Source organism: Cupressus sempervirens, chromosome 11 (genome assembly GCF_028749045.1).
Source record: "Cupressus sempervirens isolate cs-2001-9-10 chromosome 11, ASM2874904v1, whole genome shotgun sequence".
NCBI classification, from domain to species: Eukaryota; Viridiplantae; Streptophyta; class Pinopsida; order Cupressales; family Cupressaceae; genus Cupressus; species Cupressus sempervirens.
The window spans coordinates 15,739,344-15,750,709 of NC_143128.1; positions in this window are offsets into that span (position 1 = coordinate 15,739,344).

Below are 11,366 nucleotides of genomic sequence, written 5' to 3' on the forward strand. Positions count from 1 at the left end.
TAGTTTTACCATTGTAAATTTACCAAAGCTAGGAGAAGTAATACAGGAAGCCTGAATAGGTGTAGACTGAAATGTAAGAGGTAAGAATAAGGGAAAAGGCGTACCTGGGATCTACCTCTGGAATCTCGCAAATATGGACCCACTAGTAATAGCAAAGCCTTTAGCACTGGATGACTGGGCCCACTGGTTGCTAAAACTGCCAACCAAACCAAATCTGCCCTTGCACTGATTGCCGCTGTTGCTGGCCCTACCTTGGCTGCTATACGCTGTTGAATAGAAATTGAAATTCAACACCCGAATTCCTCTTTCACGGGTCACATCTGCTTCCTCTTCCCTCCTTTCCTGCAAAAAGACAAGCAGACAAGCAGGTGAAAATGCCCCCACTGCGGCACAAGGAGCTCGTTATTCTCCCGTATGATTGCTGATCCGCTCATTTAAGATCGAGTACCCATGTTCGAGTACTAAGAACAACAACAATAAAAATCTTGAATAGTGTGATCCATTCAACAAAAATCTCTTCCTTTCAACAAAATTGAATATTAGTATTCATTTTAATTATTTTATTTTATTTTGATTAAAAGAGGGTAAAATATATTAAAAAAGAAGAAAAATATTATTAAAGGAGTAAAACAAGAGGTTCTAATGAGCCTATCACAATCAACAAGTGGATCAAAAACATGAGATACAACAATATTCCAATCTTGCAAAGTATAGAGTATTTTGTTCAGAAATAAAGTTTATAAGTTTGAATAGTAAGGGGATACAAGATTACTTTTTAGGGGACTAGAGAGTAAAATACAAACAAACAATTGAAGGAGCAAACTATATAAATAAAAGTTACTTAAACTATGACAACAACACTAATGGGCATCAATAGCAATAAGCAAAGGATCCCTCTCATCTTTCTTACTCGAGCGAATGTTGGGTTAATGGGCTAGATTCAAGTTTGAGAAGTCATTTGGATAAACTAGGTTATCCACCATCACTAGCCACTGCTAGTAAGTGGGCCCACACCCCGTACCCCACCTGAAGGCAGGGTCCACACAGTAAGGGCCCCTTAGTGACACCACTCCCACCGCTAGTTTTCACAGTTTCTTGGACTTTATATTTTATATTTTAAATTATTTAGTTGCAATCAAAGTTAAGTTCATAATATTATCTCTAAATATTTACTTATATCTATTATTTGTCATTTGTTCATTTTAGAGATTAATGTGAGTCTTTCCACCACTTCAATTTCTTCTAATATATTTTTACAAACTTGTCAATCTGTGAAATAAAAAATAAAGGAATATCACAACCATTTAACTATCATCTCAAATACCAAATGTTAGAAATATATATATATATATATATATATATATATATATATATATATATATATATTCCTTCTAATATATTTTGAAAACCTTGTCAACCTGAAGGAATATCAAAACTATTTAACTATCATCTCCAATACCAAATGTTAGAAATATATATATATATATATATATATATATATATATATATATTCAGTATCAAAGATTGTAAAGATCAATCTGTATCAAATAAAAAAAAGGAAATAGAAGAGCAGGAGAATAAAATAAAAAACTAAGTAAACATGATAATTGAAGTAATGATACCAAAATAGAGAAAATAGAGAACAAATTTAGAGCAATCCCCCAAAAAATGAAGAGGAGATGGAAGAGATTATGAATGAATTGTGTTGCAAGCCAAAGAGAGAGAGAGTGGTTGCAATAACATCACTAAGAAGAAATGAGAGTGCATCCATCGCTTAAATAGAGATGAGGAGAGGACTTACAAAGTAACTCACAAATCTGTAAGTATCACCATTCATAATGTCATCCTTTTAAGGAGGATAAACTAAAATTCTTTAATAAAGGAAAATAAAAGACATGTTCGAGCACACTTTTACTAGAGAGCAAATTACATGTAGGAATTCCAAAAGAATATCATAAAATAAATATAACCAAGGAAAGATTTTTACAATGAAATTGAAACTTGTCTTTAGAAAGAGGCTTTGTCGAAATACCAACAACTTGATCTTCCCCTTGCAATATAGAAGTGGCACTTTCTTGTCTTCAACTTGTTCTCTAATAAAGTGATGTTGTATAGAAATATATTTTGTCCTTGCATAAAAAATGGGATATTTTTCTAAGACAATGATACTTAAGTTGGCATAATACAATGGTCTAGGATCTTGTTGAGGCATCCGTAAATCTTCAAGCATTCTTCTAAGCCATAAATCTTCTTTATATACATTATTACATCCTATATATTCATCTTTTGTAGAAAAAAGATAGGTGGTATGTTGTTTTTTTATTATTCCAAGAAATATCACTTGAACCAACAAAAAAACAATATCCAAGTAAGTATGTTGATTGAAATAATGATTCCAAAATAGAGAATAACTTAAGATCAATCACCCAAAACTTGAAGAGGGGACAAGATATTTTGAAAGGGGAAAAACAAAGAGACATCCCTTGTGCATTATGAATGAATTGTGTGTGCTTGCACACATGAGAGCGAGAGAGAGAGAGAGAGAGAGAGAGAGAGAGAGAGAGAGAGAGAGAGAGAGAGAGAGAGAGAGATTGCAATAACATCATAAAGAAGAAATGAGAGGGCAAACATCTCTTAAATAGACGTGAGGAGAGGAGTTACAAAGTAACTCACAAATCTATAAATATCACCATTCATAATGTATGTACAATGTGTCAACATCCTTTAAGGAGGATAAACTAAAATTCTTTAATAAAGTAAAAATAATGATGACATGTTCAAGCACACTTTTACTAGAGAACAAATTACATGTAGGATTTCCAAAAGAATATCATAAAATAAATATAACCAAGGAAAGATCAATATTCTAGCATTACACCCCCCAGCCCCACACCCCATCTTTACCTGGGGAGTTTACATTGATGGGTTGCAAACCTATATTTTTACAATGAAATTGAAACTTAACTTTAGAAAAAGGCTTTGTCAAGATACCAACAACTTGATCTTCCCCCTTGCAATATATAAGTGACACTTTCTTGTCTTCAACTTGTTTTCTAATAAAGTGATGTTGTAGAGAAATGTGTTTTGTCCATGCATAAAAAAATAGGGATTTTTGCCAAGACAATGACACTTTGGTTGTCATAATATAATGATGTAGGATCTTATTGAGGCAGCCCTAAATCTTCAAGCATTCTTCTAAGCCATAAATCTTCTTTAGATACATTAGTACATCTCATTTATTCATCGTTTGTAGAAAAAAGAGATGTATAATATTATTTTCTTACTCTTCCAAGAAATAGCACTTGAACCAACAAAAAAAGAATGTCCACAAGTAGATATCCCATCATTGGGATCTTCACCTACATCTAAATCAATATATCTTTTTTTCTAAATCAAAATTAGCATCATAAAATAAACCAACATTAATAGTGCCTTTAATTTATAGTAAAATTATCTTAGCAACATTAGAGTGAGTTTGTTAAGGTTTATGTTAGAAATGCTTTAGAATAATTGAGGGGGGCGGGGGGGGGTGCGGTGAATTGGTTATTCAAGGTCCAAATGTCCTAATAAAACTTGTTCACCAAGTAAAGTGAGCTCATTAAACTATTCATTTATCCAAGCTTAAACTTTCCTACTTAGCAAGTTACTGTAAAATCAATCATGCAAGCATAACGCATGATGAATCAACACATAACACAGTGATTTACGTGGAAACCCAATTTGGGAAAAAACACCAGTAACATTCTACTTGAAATTCTCACTCTTTTGAAGTGATGCCCTGTGAAAGGCCTACCCTATTAAAGGCTACAAGACATTGTTAAATGTGACCTGGTTAAAGGATTTAACCACCCTGTTCGAAGTGGGCCTAGTTAGAGGACTTTAGATCATTCACTTGGAATGCCACCCTATTAAAGGATTTATAAATGGTTGTTAAACCAACCTAAGTCTATAAGATTTTACCCTAATTGATACAATTGTTAGAGAGTAACAACAAGGGCTTTTGACCTGATACAATTCACAACTTAACTTGCAAATTTCAAATCTTTGTTCAGCTTACAACATTGCCTGGCTTTCGGTCTTTATAGCCCTAATAGCTTGTCCTTCTTTCAAGCTTTGTCTCCTTAAGTCTCATTTCTCAATGTACCAGTGCAATCTCCTATATGGCCACTTATCGAAGGAGAGTCTTTGTGCTCTGTTCTTCCTTCTCAATGTCTTCTCCTTGATACACTTCAACAACTTTGCAACTTGGCACCCCAGCCACTCTTGCTTCTTGGCCTGTGACTCCTTAAATAGAAGTCCAGAATCCTTTTCTCTACTCGAATCTTCCCACTTTTAATTTCAGATTGAATGTATTAGGTAGGATTCAATGAATCTACCCCATATCTTGTTCCTTCTAGAAACATCATGAAGAATCCTCCTAAATTCACCCAAAAATGGTTTACTTAAAATTTTGTACCACCAACTCATCATCCTTATCCTCCATCTAGTTCACAAAATTCAAGGTAACAAACTTGTTAGCTCAGATTTGGCGAATCTTTGACTTTTCAAATAATGTAGCAGATCAACACTATTGAAATTATGGTGCTTGACACATACTATGTTACTCAGCACCAACTACATTTTATTGATGCTCGAAACCTACTGTGGATTCACTCGACATTCACTAATTTTTTTTGATGCTTAGCACCTATTATTTGCTCGACACCTAAAATTGCTTGGCTTCTTCTGTATCACTCGCCATACACTAGATTTTTCTTTTGCTCGGCACTAATTGAAAATCTTCTTGGCATGAACTAGCTTGCTTGGCATTCACTAATGAACTTAGTCAAGCTTTGCAGACAACCTTGTTACAACTTATTCTTCCAAGGTTTCTAAGTGTGGCCAACCTTTGTATCTTCAAGTGTATTGTCAATACATCATTTTAGCAATGTCTTAACTGATCCTTACACTTCATTACAAAACCATAACTCAACCTTTCCTTTAGGTACTTTTGTTACATCTTGTTGATTAAATACTCTTCATCAATCAACTAAGTAATAGTACTTGGATCCTATAAGCAATTGTCATTCTAGCAAATAGCAGGTTTGACATCAATGACAAAACAATGATTGAAAATATTCTTTATCAACAATCTCCCTCTTTGCAAACAATCTTCCTTCTTTAACAATGATCTTTTCAATCAAATTTCCAACAATCTCCCTCTTTGGCTTTGATGGAAAACCAAATTGATCAACCAAGTTATCAAAAATGCTAACTAGGTTAAAACAGTAAATCAAATGTCAAAAAGAAATTTTGTTATCAATTCTATTTTCATCAGCTTTCACATCTCCCTCTCTGATCTGCTATCCTAATTTTTTTGCTTCAACTTCTCCCTCTTAGTTATTGTTTCCTTTTTGCTATTTCTTCTCCTTCTACATGTCTGATCAGTTCCTGTATGACTCTCTTTTTTCTATAGCTTACCACTTTGATCAACTTTGCTCTTCTTTTAACTATTATTTCTCCAATCCTAAAGTAACTATCCTCTGCATCAATTTATAACATTTCAACATACAACTCGCTTAATGTAGGGTAATTTTGTTGTTGCTCAAACAACCTTGGATAGGGGTATCACCCCTAACTTACCTCTAAGATACTCAAATGCATCTTAAGGTAGTGCTTTTGTGAAGATGTCAGAAATTTGTTCCTTTGAGCTGACATATTCCATCCTTACTTGCTTGTCCTCCACCAACTCTTACACAGTGATACTTAATTGCAATATGCTTTGTTTTGGCATGCATCACATGATCCTTTGATATGTTGATGGCACTTGTGTTATCACAAGTTTAGTTACCTCTTCCTTCATACTGTGCAGTAGATGTTTGATCCATACAATATTGATGCAGTTGATAGTAGCAGTAACATATTCAGCTTCTGATGTGGACTGTGAGGTACAACTTTGCTTTTTTCTAGTCCAAGTAACCAATCTTTTACCTAAGAAAAGTGCTCCTCCACTAATGCTCTTTCTATCATCAATATCACCTCCCTAATCTACATCAGTGTAGGCTTTTAACTCAAACTTTTAGCTCCTCTTATAGTATAATCCAAAGTCATATGTTCCTTTTAGGTACCTCAATATTCTTTTTACTGCCATTAGATGATTTTCTCTTGGGTTTGCCAAAAATCTTGCCACTATTCCAACAACTAATGCAATGTCTGGTCTACTATGCACAACATATTGTAACTCTCCAATCATTGATTTGTACATTGTCTAATTTACTTCAGCTAACTCATCATTCTTGGATAACTTATGTCCTATTACCATTGGTGCACTGACTGATTTTTAATCTCCTTAGCCAAATGTCTTGAGTATCTCCTTGATATATTTTCATTGGGTCATAAATATGCCATGCTTTAGTTGATGTACTTGCAATCCAACAAAAAAATTGATTTCTCCAAACACTAACGTCTCAAACTCATGTTTCATTCTATCAGCAAAATATTTGCATAAGACATATTTTCCTCCAAATATTATGTCATCAACAAAGATCTTAGATATCATAATATAATTACCTTTTGCTATCTTGATATACAGGTTGTTTTTGTCATATGCTCTCTCAAATTCAATCTTCACAAGATATTTCTATAGTCTCTCATGCCATGCTCTAGGTGCTTGTTTCAAACCATAGAGTGCTTTATGTAGTTTGCAAACTATATTCTTGTTGTTGTCATCAACAAATCCTTTTGTTTGTTCTATGTAGACTTCCTCTTCTAGTATACCATTAAAAAAAGAAGACTTTACATCCATTTGGTAAACTTTAAAACCTTTTTAGGCAGCATATGCAAGTAGTGTTCTTACTTCTTCCATCTTTGCAACTAGGGCAAATGTTTCCCCATAGTCCAGTCCTTCTTCTTGTGCATAGTCTTTGCAGACTAGTCTGGCCTCATTTCTTGTAATCTCACCATTCTCATCTAGTTTATTTCTAAATACCCATTTGGTACCAATCACATTTTTATCAGCTAGTCTTGGAACTAAGGTCCAGGTTTTGTTCTTCTCTATCTAATCTATCTCTTCTTCCATAGCTTTATTCCAATTATCATCTTGTAATGCATCTTTCACTATTTTGGACTCAATCTTGCTTAGTAGACATGATTTATTTCTTAGTCTATTCCTTGTCATTGGTCTAGCTTCCTTGTCACCAATGATTTGTTCTATAGGGTGATGTCTTCTCCCATACTTGGATAATCTTGGTTCTATCCTTCTTTCCATGTTTGTGTCATGCCCAAAATATAAAAGAAAAACACACACACATTTTTTTTTTAAAATAAAAAAATAAGGTTCTCAAAGGTTTAAGAGTTTGATACACAAGAATGCATCTACTATGTTCATCTTAAGTTTATGCTCGTGAGAAGAAATACATTGATAAAGTTAAATTCTCGTTATTAAATTGGTATCAACATTTGGTTCGCCATTACATTAGGATTTCAACAATATAAATAAAATTATTTGAACAACAGTATAAATTGGTCTTAAATTTAACTACGCAAAACAAATTATATTATCATATTGGTCTAACATAACTTGTTATGTTTACAACATAATGATTAACTTTCTTAACACTTAAACTAAATTCACATTTAATCAAATTTATACTAAACATTAATTAAGAGTGTAACCTTTATTGATTTCAAAAGAATGTCACTAACTACACTTTACAAATCTAATGATGATACTATGATACATAAAAAAAACATTAAAATTATGACCAAGATAAAACTTAATTAAGTTTAAAACTTTAGCTAAAATTAATACACAGAACTAGCCAATATTATTCATGATTAAAAATATACATATTAAAATTCTAACAACTTTAAAACTAAGTTCTAGCTTAACAAGACTAACTACAATTAATGTAACACTTTAAAAAAACAATTAATAATATTAACGTTTACTAAAACAAAGCATATCACTTTAGTTAATGAAGCTAACTAAAATTACATTATACTAGAACTAAATTACACTAATTAAATGATAATGAAAACATAAAAAATAAAATTAATTATACAAAAGACTTAACTAACAACAAATTAAATATTGATGCTAACTACGATTTAAACTAACTTAATTCAAGAATCTAACTAGCCTTTAATATACATACTATAGAGGTAAACATTATTATCAATTATACTATCTACATTTTAATTTCAATTTATCTCCTACGTTCTCATAACAATCTAATTTATATTAATCTATTATTTACAATTTAAAATTGAGACTAGAATTAATTCAAAAAAATCTATAAGTTAAACTAAACTTTATTCAGAACTATTATAAAATTAAGTCCAATATTAAGGTATCAATATTACGATTAATCTAACTAATTCACTAAACACTAAAATTATTTTAATTAAAATATACAAATTTCAAATTTAAAACTTTTTAAATTAGAACTAATTATCAATCTAACAACTAAGTCACTACTCTATACTAACATCTACACTAACATATAAATATTATACTACTTCCTAATAACATCAAACAACCACTAATCTAATTATAAATTTAATGCTACTCTTAATTTGAAATATTAGCAAGTCTAAAACTAACCAAACAAACTATACTAACCTAGACTACATACTAAATAATACTATCAAACTACACCACAAAATAAATATAATCCTAAATTAACAATATAATCTACTAACTAAACATTAACTAACATACTAACTAATATTAACAACTATACAAACAATCAAAAATATATATAATGCTATACTACTAACCCTAGAACACACCCCCCCCCCCCGAACCTACCCCTAAGCCAAGTGGTCTACCCCATACGTGGCCCCACTTCACAAGGGATAGAGCACTGCAGACCTGTCCCCTCCCTTTGCCTTGTGTGAGTGATGCTCACGCCTAGGATCATGCACAAGGGGGGATAAAGTGCAGGGTGGGGTAAGGTATAAATCACATTAATTTTAAACTTTCTTGTTCCCTTTTGCTGATAAGACAGGGTCGTCAGTGTTGAAGTACTCATGCTGACAGGTGGTTGGATGAAGTCCACGCCCAGCCTTTGGAAGATGATAAAAAGGTATGAGATGGGTGGGAAGGAAACTTTAAGGTGGGTGTGTTATCATTGGGTGTGATATCTTTTGATTTTAAAACAAGATGAATTGACAAGAAGACCTAGGCAAGTACCTTGCCTCTTTTGCCACAAGAAGTTTTAATGCTAATGCATTTAACCTATGCCCAAATTTGGCAGGAGGTGATTTGAAGCTAGATTTAGTGATGGCTAGGTAGCTCTAGGTGTAAATGCTAAAAGTTTTGTTGTTGAGAGAAGACCATAAGATTTGCATTAACATATGCATATATATGTCTTTATTTTGAATTTATTTACTTTATATTGCATAAAGAATTAGTAAATGATTTTTTTTTTTGTTGAATTTCAAAGGAATAACTCAGAGAATATTCTTTGTAAACTTGGGGGAATTAGAATTTTCTCCATACATTTTCCAAAGAGGGGTTTTTTCTCCTGGAGATGCACATTTTGTTTTTGAAGCCAATTTTTGTTTCTAAATGTTGATGTATTTTTCTTGCTATATTTGTTTTGTTATACTAGGAGTGATATTCATTCCTAGTGACACCATAGATTTCTTTTAACAAGCATACTAATACAAGGATGAGAATAAGATTATTCTTTTTATAACTTATGTTTTATAATTCATCATACAACAAGGGTGTACGAACCTTTCATCTAGAAATCAAGGAGATGGTTAAATTTGATTTTGTCAATTAAATAATTTAACAAGGAGAGAGATAACTTTGTTGTCCACAATGTAGGATTTTCATTGCCTCTTAATACATAAAACATCGAATTGAAACTTCAACATATCAAATTACTTTTCCTTAACATAATTGAAAACTTGAGAATTCATAATTTGAAGACATTATCTATTAATCTATTTTCTCCCATACATATGCATAATTTGAAATCACATAAGAACAATGCAAGGAGGTTTTCACAATCTTTTTTCTTTCTCTATTATTCATCCTAGTTCAAGGCTCCATCGAGAAAGAACTAGTAAGAAAACCTAACATCTTTGCCAATACATCAAAATTTAAAATACATTTTACATAATATTACAATTCAATTGAATCCTCTTCTAGGTCATTCACAAATGCTTTCTTCCAATACCTTAATAATTCAAGGAAAACAAGGAGAAGACAAGAGCTGACCCGGGGTGAAACATCACAACATCAAGAACAAATCAAGCATACACCCCAACCCGATTTTACACAATAGGTCCAAACATAGAACCTGACTAGGGGGGAGGTGGATTTTCTCAATGGGAGACATCAATCACCATACCATAAAATAGCCCTTTCGAGGCTAAATCTTCAAGAACTTATCTTCTTCTACAAGGCCCTTTCGAGGCTATTACCACAAGGATTTTCATTCCTTTCCATATCAAGAATTCACAATATCAACAAGGTATGTGATGACAAGTAGGGGCCCATACACCCTACCCTCTTTCCCTCCTCTCACTGTGAGAGAAGACTCTACACTATTGAGGTCCAACTAAAGCCCTTCCCTCATACATGGCCACTTCTTCCCTATCCAAGGGTGAGTAATGCCAAAACAATCTCCATGAAATCCCCTCAAAACAAAACATCAAGACAAGCATAAGAACAATATCAAGAACAAGTTAAAATCCCTCCAAATCAAACCCAACACACAAGCAAGAAAAACAAAGAACAACACAATGCCTTATGCATGATTCAAGCATGAACAACATGAAGAAAAAATTTAAAATAGTGAAGGACTCCTACCTTCACAAAAAGTTATGGTAAAATGGTAAGTTGAGAAGAGCTTTTCCTTTTTTTCTTCTTTCAATCCTCAAACTTTCTCCAAAACTAGAGATTGGGTAACAATCCCAAAACTACTCCAAAATGCCTCTAAGTATGATCCCTAACTCAACTAGACTTCAAGTAACTCAAGATGGAGTTTGAGTCACCAACTCATGTAGGATACAATCAATTTTCACAATCAACCAAAAGTAGAGTTTTTGAGTGACCCTAAAAGTCAACCAAGGAGGCTAAGGGGGTGGAAAGTACTCCCAACATATACCCTTACCCCTAGGGAACTTAAATTTAATGTTTTAAAGCCTTAAAGAATTACTAAGAAACAAACAAAGGCTAGGGGAATAGTAAGACCAATTAACAACCTTCAAAGGAAAATAATGCAAGGATAGCACAAATTAACAAGGGGTTTAGTTCCGTCTTTCCATTAGGTTTCTCGGCTAAATATCCTACACACTCATTGCACACATCAATAGGTTCAATAAATCACATCCATTATGTAATTTATGTATCAGAAAAATTATATAAT